The following is a 23,510-nucleotide window of genomic DNA, read 5'->3' as shown; positions in this document are numbered from 1 at the left end:
TCAGCAGGTCAGTCAGCATCTGTGGAGACAGTCGCTGTCTCAATCCTAATGGACACCAGGTGAAGTTTGGGTCCAGTTGAAGGGTCTTGACCGGAAACATTGACTGTCCACTTCCTTCCATAGTTTCTGCCTAACCTGCTGAGGTTTTTGTGTGTTGAAGAAGGAATTAAAGGCCCGACATATAGGGAAGTCCATTCACTGACAGGCCAGCATGCGTGGCCTGTAGGGCAGGGAAGAATATACACTGCTCTGGCATTTAAATTTGCTTATGCATTCCCTTGCCAACATGTATTTCTGTATTTGTGGTTGTTCCATGGTTGTGGAGCAGTTAACATGGCACGATTACTGTTTGGTGGGGTCAGAGTTCAGAGTTCAATTCCAGCACCCTCTGTAAGAACAAACAAGAGATTCTGCAGATGCTGGAAATCCGAGCAACACACACAAAATGCTGGAGGAGCTCAGCAGGCCAGGCAGCGTCTATGGAAAAGAGTAAATAGTCGACATTTCGGGTCGTATGTCCTTCGCCTGAAGCACGCGGGTTTCCCCTGGGCGCTCCGGTTTCCTCCTAAGGTCCAAAGATGTACTGGTTAGTAGATTCTAACTGTAGTTGTAAATTGTCCTGTGATTAGCCTCAGGTTTAATCAGTGGATTGCTGAGTGTCACGCTTTGGTGGGCCGGAAGGGCCTGTTCTGTGCTGTATCTCTAAATAAACAAACAAACAAACAAACAAACAAGCTATCAGCAGTATTGGACTGAGCTGGGAACACATGTTATTTCAGAAACAAGCCAAAGAGACAATGAATCTGTTTACAGAGAGAACAATTTAATTTCTCCAAGTGAGATGCATAAAAGTACATTATGTATTGAGCCAAAGTGCAATTTCATGGTCCTGGTTTTAGGAGAAACCTATTACTCTGATATGGATTCAACAGAAGGTGTGAAGATTTGATAAAAGTGGTTAAAATATCATCAGTTGACAGGATAACTCCAACTCTCAGTGCAAAGTTGTCATTGCGCTCGGCAGAGATGGTGCTCGGTGCTCGGTGTCGGAGGGCTGGTCGGAGGCTCGAAGTTTTCGGACAGACTCAAGAGTCGGCTGTGGTCGGGTGCTTCCAGGGTGCTGCATCAGCAAGTTTGCGGTGTTGGAGGTTCATGGCAGGAAGAGAGTTTCTCTTCCTTCTACCGTCTGCGTGAGATGATGGGACTTTCGAGAGACTTTGAGACTTTTTTTTACCGTGCCCATGGTCTGCTGTTATCAAATTATAGCACTGCTTTGCACTGTTGTAAGTATATGTTATAATTACGTGGTTTTTGTCAGTTTTTTTAGTCTTAGTTTGTCATGTGTTTCTGTGATATCATTCTGGAGGAACATTGTATCATTTCTTAATGCATGCATTACTAAATGACAATAAAAGAGGACTGCGTGTCCTCGTAATCTAATCTAACCTAATTAGCAAAACACAGATCTTATTTGAAATTTTGTAAAAAGGACCAGCCATGATTGATTGTCAGAGCAGACTCAATGGGCCAAATGGCCTACGTCTGCCTCTGTGGTGTTATAAAAAGTCTTGATGTGTCTGTACTTTGTTTGGAAACCACTATTCGGTCCTCACAAGGGTGAACTGGATGCTTTAATGTTGCTGGTGATCTATTCCTGTGGAACAAATGTTGCTTGTCACTCATCAAACTTCAATGTAAATTTATTATCAAAGCACGTAGAGGTCACCATATACCACCCTGAGATCCATTTTCCTGCAGGCATTCCCAATAGATACAAAGACGCTCAATAGAATCCGTGCCACTGTACCATAGTGTGACGTCATTACAGCTCGGACCTTCGGAGTTCAGAGTTCAATTCTAGTGTCCTCTGTAAGGAGTCTCTTGGGGTGCATGGGGTTTCTCCGGGTGCTCCGGTTTCCTCCCACAGTCCAAAGATTGAGCCGCTAGTAAACTAACTAGTCATTCTGCAGTTGGACAGGGCCCTGGTGAGAACACACTTGGAGTACTGTGTGCAGTTTTGGTCTCCATATTTGAGGAAGGACATTCTTGCTATTGAGGGAGTGCAGCGTAGGTTCACGAGGTTAATTCCCAGGATGGCGGGACTGTCATATGTTGAAAGATTGGAGTGACTGGGCTTGTATACTCTGGAATTTAGAAGGCTGAGAGGGGATCTGATTGAAACATATAAGATTATTAAGGGATTGGACACGCTGGAGGCAGGAAGCATGTTCCCGCTGATGGGTGAGTCCAGAACCAGGGGCCACAGTTTAAGAATAAGGGGTAGGCCATTTAGAACGGAGTTGAGGAAAAACTTTTTCACCCAGAGAGTGGTGGATGTATGGAATGCTCTGCCCCAGAAGGCTGTGGAGGCCAAGTCTCTGGATGCTTTCAAGAAAGATGGATAGAGCTCTTAAAGATAGCGGAATTAAAGGTTATGGGGAGAAGGCAGGAACTGGATATTGATAGTGGATGATCAGCCATGATCACAGTGAATGGCGGTGCTGGCTCGAAGGGCCGAATAGCCTATTCCTGCACCTATTGTCTATTGTCATTGCAGATTGTCCTGTGATTAGGTTAGGGTTCGGGGTTAACGGGATTGCTGAGGACAGCGTGGTTCGAAGGGCTGCAAAGGCCGATTTCGCACTGAATCTCTAGATAAAATAAAAAATAAATAGAATCAGTGAAGAATATCAGCCCTGGAGCTGTGTCACCTGGCCTCACCCTGAAGAACTTTGAAAGGAATTTTAATCCTTGTGAAAGGTGTATAACGGGAAACCTCTTCACTCAGGGGAAGGCGAGAGTGTGGAACGAGCTCCCAGTACATGTGGCGCATGTGAGCTCGATTACAACATTTAAGACAATTTTGGTTGGTACGTGAATGGTAGGGGTATGGAGGGCTACAGTCCAGGTGCAGGGCGATGGGAGTCAGCAGTTTAAATGGTTTGGCACAGACTCGATGGGCCGAAGGGCCTGTTTCTGCACTGTACTTTTCTATGACTCTGCCAGTCGCCATTCTGCAGGCAGTTGATGAAGTAGTTAAGGGTGGTTGGCCTAGGATGCCTAAGGTATCAAAGGATATGCATCAGATACGGCAAGTGGGACTCGTTTGGGAAGGCATAGAGCATGGAATAATATAGTTCACTCCAGGCCCTTCGGCCCCCGAAGTAGTGCTGACCTATACTAACGTACTCCACAATCAATCTAATCCTTCCTTCCTTCCATAATCCTCCACTGTTTTCTTACATCCAGGTGTTTATCTACGCGTATCTTAAATGGCCCCAGTGGATCAGACTCTACTACTGCCCCTGGCAATGTGTTCCATGCATTCACCACTCTCTGTGTAAAAAAAAAACAACTTTGCTCTGACGTCTCCCCTAAACTTTTCTCCACGCACCTTAAATATAACTGCTGTGACATTGGACATTTCTGCCCTGAGGGAAAAAGAAAGTGTTGGCTAGCCACTCTATCAGAGTCATCTTGGTCATCGTGGACAAGTTCATCTGAAGGACCTGTTTCTGTATTGCATGATTTCATGACTCTATGGCAGGGGTTCTCAACCTCTTTTATGCCACGGACCCCTACCACAACAGAGAGGTCCGTGGACCCCAGTTTGGGAACCTTTGTGCTCGAGGAACCCAGCAGGTCAGGCAGCATCAATGGTGGGAAACAAACAGCCAATCTTCTGGCCAAGATGCCTCACCAGGACCTGGACTTACCCATCACCTGTCAGCTTGTCTTCCTCCTCTTCCACCTACCTTCTTTGTTCTGGCTTCTGCCCTCTTTGTTTCCAGTCCTGACAACGGGTCTTGGCTGGAAACGTGGACCTTTCATTCCCCTCCATAGATGCTGACTGACCTAATGAGTTCCTCCAGCATTTTGTAGGTGTTGTTCAATATTTTCAGGTTTGCAGAACCTCTTGTGCCTCCGCTGACCCAGGTCCCCTGACACCCAGATTATCTCTTCCTTTAACAGTTTCCAGGTAACTGCAGCCCTCTTGTGAAGAGAGTTTCAAAGATTCCCAGGCTTCTGGATGGAGAAGATTCATCTCAATATTTTGAACTGCGATCACTCATTCGAGCTGCTCAGACAGGAGGGACATCATCCCTGCTTGTGTCTCTCAGACAAATTCCAGACGTTAAAATAAAGCCCTCTCATTCTTTCTAAACTCGAGAACCTCGTACGACAAATAAACAACCCCAGCAATAAATGCAGTGAACCGTAGCTTTGACTTAGAAGGAAGAGACCAGATCTGTTCACTTTGTCCCTGATGCCGTCTCGCCTGGGCCCTGCTTAATTGGAGAAAGATGTCACTACACTTGCACTGAAATCCTCTCGCAATAAAGGCCAGATGTGACATCTGCCTTGTTAATTGCTTGTTGTATCTGCATGTTAACTTCAGTGAATCATGTATAAAGACCCCAGATCCCTCTAACTCGTTTCAAACACTCATTATTTCAAAGTACACGGCCCTTCATTTGTATTATTTCTCTCTAGAGTGGCGTACCTCTGCACTAGATCCCATCGACCATTTCCCTGCCCTTTCCCCGATCCTATCTGTACCCCCCCCCCGAAACCCCCCTGCACCCTCCTCACCGCCCGAATCCGTAGTTTTAGGCTCTCACTGTTTATTTAGTTACTGGCTGTTATGCCGCTGGCATTTAAGGCAGCAATGAAAGTCCACCTCTGTCTGCATAGAAGGGTCCATCATTGGTGTTTCTGCAGCAATCGTCCTTTGGCCAGTCAGGGTTGTTAGCCCTGAGCTGAACCCCCAGACCTGGAGGAACAGTGGACCACTCTTCATCCGGCCTCTACCCTTTGACCTGTTTGGCATGGGTGACCCTACCAAGAGCCAAAGCAGGAAGACCCGACTCCAGCCAACGCTGCTCTCCGGGTCATTAAGGCACGCAAGCCTCCAAACCCTACGACAAGGCTGTGGTCCTCTTGAAGACTCTCACAGCAGGCGAATTTAATTTCAAGATATTTAAGATTGGGTGGCACCGCAACGGTTAGCATAATGATATTACAGCCGCCAGCAAGGCGGGTTCAATACCGCCACTGTCTGTACGGAGATTATACATCCTTCCTGTGACTGCGTGGGACTCCCCTGAGTGATCCCTGTTTCCTCCCACATTCCAAAGGTGTTAGGGGTAGTAGGTTATTTGGTCACATGGAGCCAGCAAGATGGCGCCAGTGAACAACGCGGCGAATGGCCACGTCCTGCAGACAGTTCATGAAACTAATTCTTTTACTACTTCTGTTGTCAAATATGATTCTACGACCAAGCTGCGTGCGATCGAACCTTTTTGATGTTGTTTTTTTTGTGCGGATTGAGCGATCTGCTGCTTTGCTGCGCCCCGAGGGAGTTTGGTGAGCTTGGTGCTGAGTGTGCGGCCTGAAAGGCTGGCGACCAGGCCTAAGCCCACAATCGACTCTACCGCTCCCCTCTGAGGCGTCGAGCAAGGTTGAAGTCGGTAGGGATGAGAACTGAGGACAGCTGGTGCTCCCCACTGTCTGCCTGAATTTGCCCGGTCTTCCTTTCCCTCTCGTTAATTGCTGTTAGGAAGGAAGTGCAGGAGCCTTGGGGCTCCATGTTGATCAACGAGTCTGTGAACTCGTCTTGGGGGACTTTGGGGTTCATGCTGCCCATGTTTCTGGACTCTGGTCACTCTTTTTTAAAGCTGTTTTTGAACAGTTTGAACAGGGCGATTGATGGGACTGGAGTTCTTCAATGAAGATTGCTTCACCCTGTGGCCTGCAGTGGGCTAGCAGCGCAATGCTGAACTGAATTCAACTGAATACTACTGGATTCTTGTTTTAATAGACGATTTTGTTCGCTTGCTTTTTGTCGTTTGCGCAATTTCTTTTTTTATGCGTTGGTGTTTGATGTTTTCTTCAGCGGGTTCCATGACGTTTCTCGTTTCATGACTGTCTGTGGGAAGACAACTCTCAGGATATATTTTGTATATGTTGTTGTTGTTCGTCCATCGTTGTCGTCGATGAGGACCTCGACACCATTATGATGATGATGGTGTCGAGACTAGCGCATGATTTGGATTTAAGTGAGGGAGAGTTGCGCAGCGTCAGCCTCACTCTCTCTTCCCAATTCCCATCTGGATCCAGTGGCAAGACAGAGTCGAGACGGCTGGAGATGGGACTAGGCGCAGTGGATGACCAGGACGTCTTCTGTGTCTTGTCCTGCTCTACACGTTCCACGACGCTTGCAGAGACCGCCCTCTTGACCGTTGGACCTTCCGTTGGTCTGGTCCGCTCAATCCGCCGGAGTCCGTCTTCACATGCTGGGATAGACAACTCCCTATCTCACCGAGGGTTTGAGACCCGTCGGCTACCCTCACCTGGTTTAGCCGGCTTGTCGAAGCCATTACCCGGGGTGTGGCCGCTGTCGCATGCAAACAGCTACGGGGAGCCACAGGTGAGAACTGAATGCCAGGTGGGGACCAAAGGTGGACTAACCGCCCTGAAAAGGACGCGACATGTTCCCCCACCAGAGGTGCTACCCCTCCCTGACACCCCATACACCCCGTTTGTATATGTACTTCGATAATAAATGTACTTTGAATCTTTAAATGTTAATTGTGTGGTGAAACCTCTTAGGGCCAGAAGAGCCTGTTAATGTGCTGAGTCTGTAAATGAAGTATATATGAAGCTAATATAGAGTTCAAAAAATATTGTTGCTAATGACCATGAAACTTCCAAGTTGTCATAAAAATCTGTCGTGTTCGGTGCAACACGTTCAAAATGCTGGAGGGACTCAGCAGGTGAGGAAGTAACTACGGAAATGAGAGGCCGGGGCCCTTCAGGACTGGAAAAAAAAGTGATGGGGGGGAAGGAAGCTGGGTAAAAGGTGATAGATGAAGCCAGGTGGGTAGGAAAGGTAAGGGCTGGAGAAGAAGGAATCTGACAGGAGTGGGGGAGTGGACCATAGGAGAAAGGGATGGAGAAGGGGACCCAAGGGGAGGTAAAAGGCAGGCGAGAAGAGATAAAAAGGCAGAGTGGGGAATAGAAGGAGGGGAGGGGTAGGGATTTTTTTTTTAACCTGTAGGAGAAAGTGATATTCGTGCCATCAGGTTGGAGGCTACCCAGACGCAATATGAGGTGTTGCTCCTCCACCCCGAGGGTGGCCTCACCTTGGCCCAAGAGGAGGCCATGTTCCGACATGTCAGAATGGGAATGGGAATTAAAATGTTTGGCCACTGGGAAGTTCCGCTTGTGGCAGATGGAGCAGAGGTGCCAAATGAAGTGGCCCCCCAGTTTACGACAGGTCTCACCAGTGTAGGGGAGGCCGCACCGGGAGCACCGGACACAATAGACAACCATATAACAATCACAGCACGGAAACAGGCCATCTCGGCCCTTTTAGTCCGTGCCGAATGCTTATTCTCACCTAGTCCCACCAACCTGCACTCAGCCCATAACCCTCCATTCCTGTCCTGTCCATATAGCTGTCCAATTTAACTTTAACTGACAACATCGAACCTGTCTCAACCACTTCTGCTGGAAGCTCGTTCCACACAGCTACCACTCTCTGAGTAAAGAAGTTCCCCCTCATGTTACCCCTAAACTTTTGCCCCCTAACTCTCAACTCAATTCGCAGGTGAAGTGTTGCCTCACTTGGAATGATTATTTGGGGCCCTGAATGGAGGTGTCTGGGCAGGTGTAGTGCTTAGGACGTTAGCAGGGATAAGTGCCGGGAGGGAGAGTAGTGGGGAGGGCTGAACGGACAAGGGAATCACAGGGGGTGGGGGAAGGTAAAGATACGTTTGGCGGTAGGGTCCCTTTGGAGATGGTGGAAGTTGTGGAGGATGAAGTGTTGGATGTGGAGGCTCACGGAGTGATAGATAAGGGCAAGAGGAAGTCTATTGCTGTTAGGACGATGAGAAGATGCGGTGGGTGCGGATGTTCGGGAAATGGAGGAGATGAAGGTGAGGGCAGCGTCAATGGTGGAGGAAGGGAAACCCTGTTCCTTGAAGAAGGAAGGCATCACTGATGTCCTGGAAAGGAAAGCCACATCCTGGAAACGGATGTGGCAGAGGCGAAGGAACTGAGAAAAGGAAATAGCAGTTTCACAGGTGATAGGGTAGAAAGATATACCGTCAAGATATCGTGTCAGTGTCACCTCCATACCAGGTGGTGATGCAACCGGAAGCAGAATGTGACCTCAAACATTAACTCTACTTTCCTCTCTACAGAGGCTGCCTGACCTGCTGAGTGTTTCCAGATTTTCCAATTTTAGCTTCAGTTTCCATTATCTGCATTTTTCAATTTTCATTTACCCGACAGCAATAATCAGCGCAAGCTAATCGGAATAACGTGCCATTGATCCGTGTGTTAGTTAATTGCACATGAGATTAACTGATGCACAGACATCAAGACCGAGCCCAGATCACTGGTTAACTAATGACCTGTGAAGGCAGTTCCACAGTGTTGTTAAAGGAGTGAGTTCCAGGAATCAAGTTCAAGTCTATTGTCATTCAACATATAGATGTGTATCACTAAAAGATACAATGTGCACAACAGGGTACATATAATCCACACGCAACACATAAATTAACAAATTGTAGAGACATAGAAAAACATAGAAAATAGGTGCAGGAGTAGGCCATTCGGCCCTTCGAGCCTGCACCACCATTCAGTGTGATCATGGCTGATCATCCAACTCAGAACCCTGTACCAGCCTTCCCTCCATACCCCCGATCCCTTTAGCCACAAGGGCCATATCTAACTCCCTCTTAAATATCGCCAATGAACTGGCCTCAACTGTTTCCTGTGGCAGAGAATTCCACAGATTCATCACTCTCTGTGTGAAGAAGTTTTTCCTAATCTCGGTCCTAAGAGGCTTCCCCTTTATCCTCAAACTGTGACTCCTCGTTCTGGACTTCCCCAATATCGGGAACAATCTTCCTGCATCTAGCCTGTCCAATCCCTTTAGGATTTTATATGTTTCAATAAGATCCCCCCTCAATCTTCTAAATACCAACGAGTATAAGCCTAGTCGATCCAGTCTTTCATCATATGAAAGTCCTGCCATCCCAGGAATCAATCTGGTGAAGATTGTAGAACATATTGCAGAAGATTGGCATTTAGCATAAGTGACATTAATGACACAAGTCAAAAAGTAAACAGTATAATGCTATTGTAACACACACAAAATGCTGGAGGAACTCAGCAGAAGGTCAGACAACATCTAGGGAAATAAATTGACAGTCGACGTTTCGAGCCAAGACCCTTCTTCAGGACCTGCTGAATTCTTCTAGCATTTTGTGTGTGTTGATTTGGATTTCCAGCTTCCATAGACTTTCTCGAGCTTTGTATAACATTACTGGCACTTCATGCGTAATAAGACTGGGTGGCAGCAGGGAGTTCGGTACTCTCACAGCCTGAGGGAAGAACTGCTTCCCATTCTAGCAGTCCTTGTCCAAATGCTACGCTATCTGCTACTGATGCCAGGGAGTCAAATTGACAACGGGACGAATTGGAGAGATCCTTGGCAATCTAAGGGCCCTGTCTCTTGGTAAGGGCTTCAAAGAGATTGTGGGACGGATTGGAGGGATCCTTGTGGAGGGATGCTGTGAGTACTGCCTGATGATAGGGAGTCAAAAATATTGTGGAATGGACTGAAGGGATCCGTGCCAATGCCAAGGGCTTTGCATATACGGCCCTCCTGGGAATGATCTCGGATGGGTTGAAGAAGGACCCAATGGTGGAACATCTTACCAAAAACGCGGTGCTCCTCACACAGAGAAACCAGAATCAAACGTGCAGGCATTGTACGTTGAAGATCTGTGCTCTGAATATGAAGGGAAATGCACCATAAATCTTCCACAGTCATTGTCTTCACCGCAGAATTTTATTGATGTTTGGCACAAGCATTCCTGTAACAAGGTAAAGGAAAGAAGAGATCATCACAATGTTCCATTAGAAATATTAAGGTCAAAGTTGCATAAGAAATAATGAGAGCTGGTTTAATATTTATGGACTCTGATTCTTTTCCAACACCAGCGATCTGATGGATGCCCCACTCTAATTAAATAATTCACGCTGATTCAATTCTTCAGGTGGAAAGAAAAAGCGTCACTCCTGCCCAAAAATATTTGATGACATCAAATGTTATCAAATGGCGAGAGTGCCCTGACTCTGGGCTATTAATTGACTTTGCAGAGGGAGGCACAGAACTGTGGAACAGTTAGGACATGAAGGAGGCCATTCAGCCCCTCCAGACAAGTCTTTCACCTGTGGTCGGGGTCAGCAGATATAGCCGGTCCTATTTGCCCACTGTTTTCCTGCATTAAAACATTTCCTATCTGTGTACTTATCCAAATTTCTCTCAAATGTTGTTATTGTACCTGCCCCCAGTGGTGTATATATACACACCACTCTCAGTGTGAAAAAGTTGCACCTCAGATTTTTTAAAAATCTTTTGCCTCTCACCTTTATCTATGCCCTCTAGTTATTGGTTCCCATTCCTTGGGAAAATGATGCTGTACTTTTTCCTTATCTAGACCTCTCATGTTTTATACACCTCTATAAGGTGACCCCTCTTGGAGGAGCACAAACTTGTCGTAGGGTTTGGAGGCTTGTGAGCCTCAATGACCCGGAGAGCTATTTTGGCTGGAGTCGGGGCTTTATGCTTTGGCTCTTGGTAGGGTTACCCATGCCAAACAGGTCAAAGGTTAAAGGCCAGACTAAGAGTGGTCCACCGGTCCCCCAGGGTTCAGGGTTCACTTCAGGGCTAACAACCCTGACCGGTAAAACAAAACTGTTCTGGAAACAGTACTGAAGAATGCTTCTACATCTGAGTGCGATGGTATTACTGAGTCTCCACTGGGGAATTACCTGACTGACAGTAGTGAAAACCGAGCTACTGCCAGAGATGGAGGACTGTCACTGCTGCCCTAACACCAGAATCAGAATCAGGTTTATTATCACCGGCATGTGTCCTGAAATCTGTTAACTGAGCTGCAGCAGTTCAATACAACACATAATATCGAAGAAGAAGAAAAAAAAGTAAATCAATTTACAGTATACCGATTAAAATCGTGCAAAACACATAAATAATTGTATTTTTCAGAAGTGAGGTAGTGCCCATGGGTTCAATGTCCATTTAGGAATCGGATGGCAGAGGGGAAGAAGCTGTTCCTGAATCGCTGAGTGTGTGCCTTCGGGCTTCTGTACCTCCTACCTGATGGTAACAGTGAGAAAAGGGCATGCCCTGGGTGCTGGAGGTCCTTAATAACGGACGCTGCCTTTCTGAGACACCACTCCTTGAAGATGTCCTAGGTACTTTGTAGGCTAGTGCCCAGGATGGAGTCGACTAAATTTACAACCTTCTGCAGCTTCTTTCTGTCCTGTGCAGTAGCACCTCCCCCCCATACCAGACAGTAATGCAGCCTGTCAGAATGCTCTCCACAGTGCATCTATAGAAGTCTTTGAGTGTATTTGTTGACATACCAAATCTCTTCAAACTCCTAATGAAGTATAGCCGCTGTCTTGCCTTCTTTATAGCTGCATCGATATGTTGGGACCAGGTTAGGTCCTCAGAGATCTTGACACCCAGGAACTTGAAACTGCTCACTCTTTCCACTTCTGATCCCTCTATGAGGATTGGTATGTGTTCCTTTATCTTACCCTTCCTGAAATCCACAATCAGCTCTTTTGTCTTACTGACGTTGAGTGCCAGGTTGTCGCTGTGACACCACTTCACTAGTTGGCATATCTCGCTCCTGTACGTCCTCCCGTCTCCATCTGAGATTCTACCAACAATGGTTGTATCATCAACAAATTTATAGATGGTATTTGATCTATGCCTAGCCACACAGTCATGGGTATAGAGAGAGTAGAGCAGTGGGCTAAGCACACACCCCTGAGATGCACCAGTATTGATCATGAATGAAGAGGAGACATATCACCAGTTCACACAGATTGTGGTCTTCCCATTAGGAAGTCAAGGATCCAGTTGCAGAAGGGAGGTACAGAGGCCCAGGTTCTGTAACTTCTCAGTCGGAATTGTGGGAATGATGGTGTTCAATGCTGAGCTATAGTTGATGAACAGCATCCTGACATAGGTGTTTGTATTGTCCAGGTGGTCTAAGGCCATGTGAAGAGCTATTGAAATTGCATCTGCTGTTGACCTATTGTGACAATAGGCAAATTGCAATGGGTCCAGGTCCTTGCTGAGGCAGGAGTTCAGTCTAGTCGTGACCAGCCTTCCAAAGCATTTTGTCACTGTAGATGTGAGTGCTACAAGGCGATATTCATTAAAGTAGCTCATATTATTCTTCTTAGGCACTGGTATAATTGTTGCCTTTTTGAAGCAAGTGGGAACTTCCGCCCTTCGCAGTGAGGGGCAGTAGGAAGCGATAAGGTGACCCCTAAGTGTCCTACAGTCCTAGATATAAAGTATAAAGATTATTGATTTAAGTGAAGCAGTAATATTTTAGTAGGTGAACATTGGTGGTATATTGGGTAGGTGGTACACACTACAACCACTTGTGTGCCAGTGGTGGAGGGAATGAATGACTTAGGTGCTGGATGGGGAACTGTAAAAACAAGGTGCTCTGTCCCAGATAATGATGAGCTGCCTGAATGTTATTGGATTCGTCCAGCCAAGTGGCGAGCAGGAAGTCAGAGTCGTAGGAGATTCCGCAGTTGCTGTAAATCCAGAGTAATATACACACACACTCAAAATGCTGGGGGAACTCAGCAGGTCAGGCAGCATCTGCGGAGAGGAATAAAGAGTTGACGTTTTGGGTCGTCAGGACTGGAAAGGAAGGGGGAAGAAGCCAGAATAAGAAGGGTTGAGAGGAGGGAGGGGAGAAGGTGTACAAGCTAGCAGGTGACAAGTATCTTCCCCATTCCTTCTCAGTCCTGAAGAAGGGTCTTCGCCTGAGACACCGACTGTTGATTAATTTCCATAGACGTTGCCTGACCTGCTGAGTTCCTCCGGCACTTTGTGTACGTTGCTCTGGATTTCCAGCACCTGTAGGCCCTCTCATGTTTGGGCAGTGACAGATGAAGCCAGGTTCTGGGGAAGGTTGAGCAGGTGGGGAGTTAGGAGTGACTGAGAAGCTGGGAGATGGTGGGTGGAAATGGTACATGTAGCCATGGCAGTGAGTCTGGGTGAGCACGTGGTTGAAGAGTTGGAGCGCAGCAGAGATAATAGAACAAGAGCAGTGAGGGAAGGCCTCACTGAATTCCCACTGAAGAGGTTTAAACTTCTTCAGGGTAGGCATACCTCAAAGAGACTTTGCAGTGGAGTAGGAGGAATTCATAAACACAGGAGATGGAGAGCATTCCATCACCCTCCTGAAGATCCTGGGAAAACTCTGGGACATCAGGAGGACACGCAACCTTCTTTAGAACGTAGAAGATTGAAGTGAGATTTGATAGAGGTTTACATAATTTTGAGGGGTATAGATATGCAAGCAAGCTTTTTTTATTGGGATTGGGTGGGACTACAATCACATGTCATAACTTAAGGGTGAAAGGTGAGAAGTTTATGTGTGTTATGTATACTACTGTGCTTTACACCCTGGTCCAGAGACATGTTGTCTCGTTTGGTGGTACACATGTATATGGTTAAATTACAATAAACTTGACCTGACATGGCATTTCGTATACAGAGGGTGGTCTGTATATGGAATGAGCTGCCAGAGGAAGTGATTGAGGGAGATACAATGATATTTAAAGGAGATTTGAATAGCTACGTGGATAGGAACAGTTTCTGTATGGTATGGGCCAAACAGAGACCAATGGGACTGACCTGGTATAGTAGATATATTAGATTTTTGAGCGAGGGAAGGGTTGGGGTCTTTGGGGTTTGCGAGTTTTCATTTCTTTTTCTTTTCGTGAGGGAGTGGGGTTGATGTAATTTCTTTCAACTACTTCTATGGATTTTTTCTGTATTTCATGGCTATCTGGAGAAGGCAAATCTCAGAGTTGTATTCTGCGTGCACACTTTGATAATAAAATGAACCTTTGAACCTTTGGGTGCATATCATGGTCAGCATGGATTTGTTGGGTCAAAGGCTACCTTCTCTTCTGTATGATTCTATGAATTTCAACGACGGGTGGAGAAAATCTTCCTTGTTGGAGATGGCCATTGCCTGGTGTTCTTATGACATTTTTCTATACCCGATTGCTATGGAGACATAGAGTCATACAACACAGAAACAAATTCTCCTGCAGATTGAGTCCACATCAACCATTGAAAACCTATTTACACTGATCTCACTTTATTCTCCCCCCGCCAAACATTCCCATCAACATCCCTCCCCAGATTCTGACGCTCACCTAGACACTATGGATAATTTACAACCTTTTTTTCTCTAGTCCCTGATGAGGGGTCTTGGCCTGAAACGTTAACTGTACTCTTTTCCGTAGATGCTGCTTGGCCTGCTGAGTTCCTCTAGCATTTTGTGTGTGTTGTTTGGATTTCCAGCATCAGCAGATTTTCTCTTGTTTGTAATTGGACCATTTGCAACTGCCATTTAACCCCCTCACCCCGCCAACTCCACATAGAACAGAGAATTGTACAGCGCAGGAACTGGCCCCTTGGCCCACAATGTTGGGCCAAACCAATTAAATAAGTAATCAAATAGCCAATCTCTTCTGCCTACACAATTCCCATATCCTTTCATTTCCCTCCTATCCATTTGCCTATCTAATTGTCTCTTAAAAATCTCTAATGTACCTGCCGCTACCGCCACACCAGACGGTGCCTCCCAGGCACCCACCACACTCTGTGTGGGGAAAAAAAAACCTTACCCCTCACCTTATAAAGGTGATCTGTGTCTCGTTGCATGAGGAGCATGGATGAGCCAGTTCATTGGCTGTGAATGAAACTGAGCAATGTGCAGTCACCAACAAACGTCCCCACTCCAGACCTTGCTGATGGATAGGAAGTTGGTGATAAGGCAGCTGATGACGGCTGGGTCTAGGAACTGCCAGAGAGGAACTTCTGCAGAGATGTCCCAGGGCTGGGTTGATTGATCTCAAGCAGAGTGTCAATCAAGATGTTTTTACCCAAATCTCTTGAGCAGGACTCAAACCCATGACCTTCTGACTCACAGGTGAAAGAGTAGTCTACTGATCTGTGAGCATAATAGAGAATTACTTGCACTTGATATGTGAAGAGCATGGAGAAAGTATAGACTGGAATAGTTCTGGGATGAGGAATTTCAACTAAAGAGGATAAGACTGGAAAGCTGTAGGTGTTTCCCTGGGACCAAGGGAAGATTTGATCAAGTTGTAGGAGATCATGACGAGATTAGACAGGGTAAACAGAGAGATGGGCGGCAGGGTGGAGATATGTCTCTGCCAAAGCAGGTGTAAGGTGCTCCTTCCCTCTGCTCGCCTGCAGGTCACCCTTGGGTGGTAAGTTTTATCAGGATCGTGTGAAGCCACGGGAGCAGATGGTGGATGGTCGTATGAGCAGCTGGTGGGTGTATCACAAGTCGTGGTTAAGCGACCACTGACACCAGGCAGACAATCTCAAAAGAGTATTGATAATGACTGGGGTCACCCATCTTGTAAAGACACTGCCCAGAGGAAGACAACGGCAAACCACTTCTGTAGAAAAATCTGCCAAGAACAATCATGGTCATGGATAGACAATGACTGCCCTCATCATTCGACATGGCACATAATGATGATGTCATACAACACGGCACATAATGATGATGGTGAAATAGGGAGAAAGTGGGACACTTGTGGGCTGCTCTCAGCACATCCTTAAGTTTTGTTGGTTGTTAACGCAAATGGTGTGTGTGATAAGTAAGTAATTCTAAATGAATCTCTGTTAGCAGTTCTTCAAGTGGTAACAAAAATGGTGTCAAAATGCATTTAATAGTCATGAAGATGTTTGATGTTCCTGGAGTGTTCATTATCCCTAATGCGAGCAGATGAATGGAACATTGTGCAAATTAATTTAGCGATTAAAATTTTTTGGGTAAGTCTCAGGGAAAAAATTAGCTGAGCTTCTTTTTTCTAATCAAGCAATCAATGTTCTTTTCCCTTTTCATCCTTCTTGCCTGATGAGGAACGAGCTGCCTGGACAGTGTTATTGTGCTGAGCACACTCCGAGTGAGCTGGTGTGAGATCCAGGAGTGGATACTGATGATCTGTTCGACTGTGTCGGCTGCCAAGGTCAGCCTGGTCTTACCTCAGTTGTTGGGGAGGGAGTTGTTATTAGCAGGAACAGGTGATTTTTACTGTGCTCACATTTACTGAAAATTGATTAAATGCATTATATAAAAGTTTACAAGCTGACTATAAAGTATTAGTGGTAAGGAGCAATGTCCAATCTAATAATTGGAGCTTTCGATCTACATTCTGCTCCTGTCCTGGCTGAATTATCCATGATTTACAGGCGAGGACTTGCAATCTCCGAGGATCGCATTCTGATTGGGAAGTTGGTCTGGCAACAGAGCTTTCAGCACCTCGTTCTGTTCCATTCTCTTCCTTTCGTGCCTCCCTCAGTTTCGGTGTCTTTCTCATGCTGTGTCTGTGGGTAAACTGTGTGTGTCAGTCCACCCTTGCTCTTCCCTCTCTCCTCTTTCTCTGCCTCGGTCTGGGCCACTTCTCTGAACATACCAATCCCTCTGCCTGATGTGCACACTCACAAACTTTCTCTCACACTAGTGTACACAAGCATTCTCGTACGTGGTGTACGTACGAGAATGTTTGTGTACACTAGTGTGAGAGAAAGTTTGTGAGTATATATATATATATATATATACACACACACACACATACACATACACACCACTCACACACATACAGACACAAACCCACACACACACACTCAAGTACTCATATACACTCAAACCCATACACAGTCATACACATTTGCGCACATGCGTTTAGACACACTCACACTGACACACTCAACAGATACACTCACACACTGACACTCTCACATTCAGACACTCTCACACATAGACTCATTCACATTTACTGATACACTTGCACAGACATTCTCATGCTTAGACACACACACACACACACACACACACACACACACACACACACACACACACACAGTTAAATTGGCACAGCCTCAGTTCTGGTGCCTGGTTACATTTCTGCCCTGAGTTTCTTCACCATGAAAAGAGGTTTCCTGGAGACTTTGGGGAGGTACTGTACGTAGAGGGGTATGGCCTGCCTGAAGATAGTTGGGATTAGGCAGATCAGGTCAGCATGGACTAGATGGGCCGAGGGACTTGCTTCTGTGTTGTACTACTCTATGTCTCTCTGACACCCATCTCCACTCTCAGTCCTGGAGCAGGGTCTCAACACAAAGCATCGACCAGCCCTTTTGCCTCCTCGGATGCTGTCTGACCCCTGGACCCCTTCCAGCAGTTTGCTTTGCCAGCTACGTTCCTGGCAAAACAGCAGAGGGAACACTTGCGACGTACCAGATTAGTTATACAGGTGCATTGGGATGCCCTGAGAGGGATGAGAAAGGTACTATAGAGATGTAGCAGCAATCTGCTGTGGGAACTCAGCAGGGCAGGCAGCATCTATGGAGCTTTACATTTCTGATGTAGATTTTTATCCCAGAGCATCAACAACGCCGCACAGACGCTGCTGGACCCACTGAGTTCCTCCTGCAGATTGTTTGTTGTTCTAGATTCCAACGCCCGTGGTCTCTTGAATCACTAAAGAGATGCACAAACTCCTGATCCCTTTGAAGGGACGCCCCTTCCAAATGAGGACCCTGAACCTGAGGGTACCTCCACCTCCACCCCAAACACGTTCCTCCTTGCCCTCATCGTGTGTGTGACCAGCATTGGCTTCGGCAGTGAACGGGTTAATGCTGGTTGTGCCTACGTCAAACGATGGCTTAACTGGCCCTAAAAATAACAGGGCTGGGGTTTGAAATGAGGCAGCCAGGTTTATGCTGGTCGCATTTCCAGCCTCAACAGGGAGATGTCTGCTACCAAAGGAAAATATTAACCTTTTATTAGTGTTCTGTTACTATGGAAACTCCGGCTTCCACATCACTGATTCTTTGCTTATATTAAAAGGAAGTTGACTTTCTGACTTGCAAGAGATTATCCGTAAGACAAATTACCTCTGAGTTGCTGGACGCGGCCGCGCTGCGTGGTTTCCAGAACTTTCCGTGGATGCTGGGCGGGAGGAGGAGCCACGGGTGGTCATATAGGCAGATCCTGTGGTGAGCAAGCAGATACCACCCCTGAGCCCTATCAACCTCTCATGACCCTGTGTGGGCACGCTGCTAGGATGTGATGTTTCATCATTAGCTGTAGATTAATGGACCTCACCTTCACCTCTCACCTTCGTCACGAGGCCGGGGATTCACCTCCCACTCTTGCTGATAAGCAGGGGGAGGGAAGCCGTTACTTGAATGACATTAATTTGAAGCTCTCAAAACTGTCTCATCACTTGCAGTTCTGGTCACTTCAGGAAGGATGGGAAGGCTTTGGCGGGGGTGCAGAAGAGGTTTAACAAACAAGAAACTGGGTGCGTCAGGTAGCATCTGTGGAAGGGTTAGCATCTTGGGGCCGAGACTCTTCATCTGGATTGCTGCCTGACCCACTGATGTCCTCCTGCATCTGGTTTGTTGCCCTCAGATTACGGCAACTGCAGTGTCTTATGTTGCTGGGTTCACCAGGATGCTGCCTAGATTACAGAGTGTTAGCTATCATGCGAGGTTAGATTGTTTTTGCTAAGTTTTGCAATTCCAAAACATCAAATTAATTGAAAGAAAAACACGCAGCCCTGGATACGCTGTGTCGTTATTACTTTGTGAGGCACGCACGTGATGCGGTGGCATAGTGACGTATGCCATTCACATACTTTTATATATATATGTCCTGCAGTGAATTATGAAAACAATGAAAAATGATTAATCAAACAATCAACATTATGTGCCGTGTCACATGATGTGGGAGTTCATGGTCTTACAACCATGATTCTTCTTGGCAAATTTTTCTATAGAAGTGGTTTTCCGTTGCCTTCTTCTGGACAGTGTTTTTACAAGAGAAGTGACACCAGCCAGTGTCAATACTCTCCAGAGATTGTCTGCCTGGCATCAGTGGTCACATAACCAGATATACACCGACTGCTCATACGACCATCCACCACCTGCTCCCATGGCTTCACGTGACCCTAATCGGAGGGCTAAGAGGGTGCTACACCTCACCCAAGGGTGACCTGCGGGCTAGCAGAGGAAAGGAGCACCTTGTACCTCCTTTGGTAGAGATGCCTCCCCAACTCCACCACCCAAAATGATGCTGGGCATAAGGTGACTGACGGGAAATAATAAAGTAGTGGTGGAGTTAGTGGGTGGAAGTGTTGATCAGTCTTGCTGCTTGGGGTAAGTAAATAGTTTTGAATCTAGGTGGTCCTGGCATTGATACTACGCAGCCTTCTCTCACAGTAGCGTAACAGTTAGTGTAATGCTATTACAGCTCGGGGTTCAGAGTTCAAAGTTCATTCCTGGTGTTCTCTGTAAGGAGTCTTCATACATCCTCCCCGTAGAATGGGTCGGCTTTCTCCGGGTGCCTTGGTTTCCTCCCACAGTCCAAAGACGTACCGGGTAGGTTAATTGTAAACTGTCTGGTGATTAGGTTAGGGTCAAATCGGGGTTGTTGGGGGTTGTGGGGCGGCGTGGACAGGCCCATTCCACACGCATATCTCTAAACGAATAAACATGCCGTGGAACGCGCCGTTTGGCACTGCCGAACAACACAGCCCGAGAATTTTTCGGGGGGTGGGGGGCAACCCACAAGGGTTGCCACGCCTCCAGTACCAATATAGCATGCTTACAACTCACCAAACCGAATTCTAACCGTACGCCTTTGAAACGTGGAAGGAAACCAAACTGAACAGGTGGGGAACGCAAAACTTCCGACAGAGAGCGGCGGTAATCGAGCACTGTATAGCGATTGTGCTGACCACCACGCTACCATGCCACCATTTAAGAACCATCTAGACAGAAATGGATGTAGGAATATGGATGGGATTAGTCTGGAATAGCACCAGGATCCTTAGTCCAAAGGATCTGTTCTCCTACTGTAATTTTTTATGTTCTATGTCCATAATTCCTGTGATTCCATTTCGATGTAGCTTATGGGACATTTCTTTGTCGTCCTGTGCCAATGTTTATCCCTTCCTCAGTCCAGGTAAAGCACCTCGACACGAAATTCTAACTATCCATTTCCCTCAGCTGTTACTGTCCGACCTGCTAACTTCACTTCCCAAGCAAGCTGTGTGTGCACTGCCATGGAGTGCATTGAATCTGGCAATCAATGGATTCCCAGTATCGAAGAGCGACAAGGACAGAGCAGGGGTAGGTCGCAATCACACACCGACCTCACACTTAATGTCAGCAAGACCAAGGAGCTGATTATTGAGTTCAAGAGGAGGAAAGTGGAGCTCCATGAGCCAGTCCTCAGTGGGGGAATCAGAGGTAGAAAGGGACAATAGACAGCAGATAATAGGTGCAGGAGTAGGCCATTCAGCCCTTCGAGCCAGCACTACCATTCACTGTGATCATGGCTGATCATCCACAATCAGTACCCTTTTCCTGCCTTCTCCCCGTATCCCATGACTCTGCTATGTTTAAGAGCTCTATCTAATTCAGGGTCAGCAATGTTAAATTCCTCGGTGTTATCATTTCAAAGGACTTGTCCTGCAACCAGCCCGTAAGTGCCATTACAAAGAAAGTACAGCAACTTTCTTAGAAGTTTGTAAACATTCGACATGCCATCTAAAACTTTGACAAATTTCTATGCATGTGTGGTGAAGTATATATTGACCGGTTGCATCACAGCCTGATACACCAATGCTCTTGAACAGGAAAGCTTACAAAAGGTGGTGGATACAGCCCAGTCCATTACAGGTAAAGCCCTCCCCCACCACTGAGCACATTTTCGTGGAGCGCTGTTGCAGGAAAGCAGCATCCATCATCGGAGTCCTCCTGCCACCCAGGTCAAGCTTACCTCTCACGACTGATCAGGAAGGAGGCACAAGGGCCTCACGACTCACACCACCAGGCCCAGGAACATTTATTACTCCTCAGCTATCAGGCTCCTGAACCAGAGCAAATAACTTCACTCACCCTATCACTGAACTGTTCCCTCCACCTATGAACTCACTTTCAAGGACTCTTCATCTCATGTTCTCGATATTTACTGCTTATATATTATTATTATTTTGCTTGTTTCTTTGTTGCTTGTTTGCATTTAGTGTGAATGTCTGCAAGAAAGTGAATCTCAGGGTTGTATATGGTAACATATATGTACTTTGATAATAAATTTACTTTGAACTTTGAATCGACCATGAGCTTATAGAATGGCAGAATAGCCCAGAGGAGCCAAATGGCCTTTACACAACATCTTCCACTCCTGCTTTTCATACTCTTTCTGTTATATTTAAGTTTCACGCTCTGTCTCCTAATAGTTCTCCAAGTTTCTTATAACCAAAGACTTCCAGCCCATCAAATCTATACGCTCAAGGAAATCCATCCTCCAACTATTCTTGCTTTCTCTCATACATTCATCAGATTCCAATCAGCCTCCCCCCCAATCTCTCTTACACCCACTTACAGGAGAGGGAATTTACAATTATCCCATCAGTGGGGAAAAACCGGGACACCGGGAGAAACCCAAGAATTACAATGAGAATGTGCAAACTCCACCCGGCTTGAAACCAGCTCACTGGAGCTGTGAGCCAAGTTCTTCAATGTAAATTTCCAGCCAGGTCTCTGGGGAAGATGCATTCTTTAGAGAACGAATGAGAAGGTAAGGCAGATTATCTTATCTTGCAAGCCACCCACCTTTCTGAGAGCATGCAGACTGATATTAAATCTTCCCACTGAATACCACCCTGTGAAGTGACCATAACTTCACCACCCGTGAGAGCAGAGTACGGCTTATTGGAACCGAACTGATTGTAGACTCGGTCAGACGAATTGCTTTGAAATCAGTGCGGCAGGAATCAGTCCTCACGTATAAAATAGAAATCAAATTAGCAATCAAGGCAAGGAAATCATGCAGGGCATAATGCCCCGAATTGCAGGAAATGAGTATATTCAATGCAAATTTGCTTAGCAGTCTTCAGTAGTGATTTGGGAGGTAGGGAGGACAAAGAGCATCCATTATACAAGCAGATTGAAACCATACCAGAGACTGTTCCAATATGGTAGTGTTGGGTTCACTGTCTGCAAAGCTCAAAGCTCAAAAGATGATTTCAAGCTCTATCCAATACAGATATCTATGGATGCATCTGCTATAGGGAGTTTATACAATATTCACCTACTCTTCAAGTACCAGCTATCTAGCCTCTGCAGCAAAGTTCACCTGCTAATACCCATTGCTTGATTGGTCTCCATCACTCAAAGAGGAGATATTCCCAGCTAACTAAGTAAGGTCATGGAAAATTACAGCATAGAAACAGGCCCTTCAGCCTATCTATCTTGTGCTGAGCCATTTAATCTGCCTACTCCCATCGACCTACACTGGGACCACAGTCCTCCATACTTCTACCATTCATGTACCTATCCAAACTTCTCTTAAGCTTTGAAATCGAGCTCGCATGCACGACTTGTGCTGGCAGCTTGTTCCACACTCTCCTCATCCTCTGAGTGAAGAAGTTTCCCCTCATGTTTCCCATAAACTTCTCACCTTTCACCGTTAACCTATGTCCTCTGGTTGTAGTCCCACCCAACCTCAGTGGAAAAAGCCAGCTTGCATACCCCCTATCTGTACCCTTCATAATTTTGTATACCTCTATCAAATCTCTCCTCAGTCTTCTATGTACCAAAGAATGAAGTCCCAACCTATTCAATCTCTCGTTATAACTCAGTACCTAAAGTCCCGGCTACGTCCTTTTAATTTTTCCCCGTACTCTTTCAACTTTATTTACACCTTTCCTCTAGGTAGATGACCAAAACTGCACACAATACTCCAAATTAGGCCTCACCAAATCTGATACAACTTCAATATAACATCCCACCTCCTGTACTCAATACTTTAAACTAGTAGTTTAAACAGAGTTATTTTATTTTTAATAACTATAATAGTCATTTTTATTTTTATGTTTAAATTCATACAAATAATTCTCAACACACGTTTATCACTCACAGATGACCTCTAATTTATCTAAATTACAAAAGATTTATAAACTATAAAGGATTTCCAAACACAGGTGCAATTCTTACGAAACTAGAACATAGCAATGAGTTGGAAATGAATGAGTCATCTGCCATGGAAACCAAAGGTTGAGGAATGAATTCAAGTTCTTCTTTCTATAAACCCAACTTTCTGTTGTTCTTCCTCTTGCCATTCCTAACAATCTCCAAACTCTAGTGGTATTTATACTATGTTCCACTAGGTTACATCATCTGCATGTGAAGTTTTCCAGCTACCTTTGCTGGGACAAAGTAACTCACACAGATGGTCTTAAAAGCTTCTGACAACAGAAGTCCCAAACAATGGTGTGAAGGCTGACCCCCTGAGTACACTAAT

General features: G+C 46.0%; 1 protein-coding gene and 1 long non-coding RNA gene across 2 annotated transcripts in view; one reads left to right on the top strand and one right to left on the bottom strand.

Annotated features, from left to right (window-relative positions):
• LOC134354396 (voltage-dependent T-type calcium channel subunit alpha-1I-like) overlaps nucleotides 1-23,510 on the top strand; it is an 843,079-nt gene that overhangs the window by 81,571 nt on the left and 737,998 nt on the right. The gene's annotated exons all lie outside the window — the stretch shown is intronic.
• Nucleotides 987-18,138, bottom strand: LOC134354395 (uncharacterized). Its single transcript, XR_010019783.1, has 3 exons — nucleotides 18,092-18,138; nucleotides 9,733-9,890; nucleotides 987-1,654 (listed from the first exon to the last, which is right to left on the bottom strand). It is a non-coding gene; the product is annotated as an uncharacterized LOC134354395 (long non-coding RNA).

This window comes from Mobula hypostoma, chromosome 11 (assembly GCF_963921235.1).
Source record: "Mobula hypostoma chromosome 11, sMobHyp1.1, whole genome shotgun sequence".
NCBI classification, from domain to species: domain Eukaryota; kingdom Metazoa; phylum Chordata; class Chondrichthyes; order Myliobatiformes; family Myliobatidae; genus Mobula; species Mobula hypostoma.
This window is presented reverse-complemented; position numbering and strand designations above follow the sequence as displayed.